We start from the raw sequence: 2,395 nt of genomic DNA on the forward strand, positions 1-2,395 counted from the left end.
TCAAACTTTATTACAAAACTTTGATCACCAAGACAACATTGAACTGGCACCAAAACAGGCACATAGACAAGTGAAACAGAATAGATATCCCAGATATGGGCCCACAACTCTATGATCAAACAATCTTCTACAAAGCAGGAAAAAATATCCAGTGGAAATCAGACAGTCTCTTCTATAATGGTGCTGGGAAAATTGGAAAGTTTTGTATAGAAGAATTAAATCCGACCATTCTCTTACACCATACATAAAGATGAACTCGAAGTGGATAAAAGATCTCAACCTGAGGCAAGAATCTATCAAAATTCTAGATGAGAACATAGGCAGTAACCTCTTAACATCAGCCACAGCAACTTCTTTCAAGACATGTTTCCAAAGGCAAAGGAAACAAAAGTGAAAATGAATTTTTGGGACTTCATCAAGATAAAAAACTTTTGCACAGCAAAATTAACAGAGGGACCAAAGAGGGAACCCACAGAATGGGAGAAGATATTCACAAATGACACTACAGACAAGGGGCTGATATCCAAGATCTATAAAGAACGCCTCCAACTCAACAGCCAATAATAGATTCACATTTAAAAATGAGAAGCAACATGGGGAGTTAGGGGGATAGGAGAAGAATAAATGAAACAAGATGGGATTGGGAGGGAGACAAACCATAAATGACTCTTAATCTCACAAAACAAACTGGGGTTTGCTGGGGGGAGGTGGGATTGGGAGAAGGGGAGGGGGCTGTGGACATTGGGGAGGGGAGGCGAACCATAAGAGACTATGGACTCTGAAAAACAACCTGAGGGTTTTGAAGGGTCAGGGGTGGGAGGTTGGGGGAACAGGTGGTGGGTAATAGGGAGGGCACGTTTTGCATGGAGCACTGGGTGTTGTGCAAGAACAATGAATACTGTTACACTGAAAAAAAATAAATAAAATAAAACAAAAACATCAAAAAAAAATGGGCAGTAGATATGAACAGACACTTCTCCAAAGAAAACATGGAAAAATGTTCATCAGCATTAGTCATCAGGGAGATTCAAATCAAAACCACATTGAGATACCACCTTACCCCTGTCGAATGGGCAAAATTAACAAGACAAGAAACAAGTGTTGGAGAGGACGTGGAGAAAGAGGAACCCTCTTACACACTTTACATTCTTTATTTTTTTAATTTAATTTAAAATTTTTTCAGTGTCCCAAAATTCATTGTTTTTGCATCACACCCAGTGCTCCATGCAATGCATGCTTTCGCTTATACCCATCATCAGCATCACCCAAACCCCCACCTCCTCCCCTCCAAAACCCTCAGTTTGTTTCTCAGAGTCCACAGTCTCTTATGGTTCATCTCCCCCTCTCAATTCCCCCAACTCACTTCTCCTCTCCATCTCCCAGTGTTCTCTGTTATTCCTTATGCTCCACAAGTAAGTGAAACCATATGATAATCGACTCTATCTGCTTGATTTATTTCATTCAGCATAATCTCATACAGTCCCGTCCATGTTAATACAAAAGTTGGGTGTTCATCCTTTCTGATGGAGGCATAATACTGCATTGTATGTATGGACCATAACTTCTTTATCTATTCGTCCTTTTAAGGGCATCTTGTTTCTTTCCACAGTTTGGTGACCATGGCCATTGCTGCTATGAACACTGGAGTATAGATGGCCCTTCTTTTCAGTACATCTGTAAATTTGGGGTAAATATCCAGTAATGCAATTGCTGGGCCATAGGGTAGCTCTATTTTTAATTTCTTAAGGAATCTCCACACTGTTTTCCAAAGTGGCTTCACCAACTTGCATTCACAACAACATTGTAAGAGGGTTCCCCTTTCTCCACATTCTCTCCAACACTTATTGCTTCCTCTCTTGTTAATTTTGGCCATTCTAACTGGTATAAGGTGGTATCTCAATGTAGTTTTGATTTGAATATCCCTGATGGTTAATGATGATGAACATTTTTTCATGATTACATTTTTATCTCACCTTAAATGCCTAGACTAGAACACAGTCCAGAAACCGTAATGGCAGCTCAGCTAATCTCAGTTTGTTTGTGACTTTTGGAAGTCCCCTGTTCACAAGCCCACATGAGTCCTAGATGTACTGGGGCACAGGATAATAAAACAGAACATAACAAAACAAAGCAAAAGAAAAAATGGTTTAAAAGATCCGAGGAGGGACTCCTGGGTGAGTCAGTCAGGTATGCATCTGCCTTCAGCTCAGGCCATGATCCCAGGGTCCTGGGATTGAGTCTGGCATTGGGTTTCTTGCTCAGCTGAGATCCTGATTCTTCCTTTGCCTGTAGCTCCTATTAGTTGTGCTCTCACTCTCTCTCAAATAAATAAGTAAATTTTTTTTTAAAAAACGTTGAAGAACTGTGAGAACACTCTCTCTTCCTCTACCTTAAA

Source organism: Meles meles, chromosome 3 (genome assembly GCF_922984935.1).
Source record: "Meles meles chromosome 3, mMelMel3.1 paternal haplotype, whole genome shotgun sequence".
Lineage (NCBI taxonomy): Eukaryota > Metazoa > Chordata > Mammalia > Carnivora > Mustelidae > Meles > Meles meles.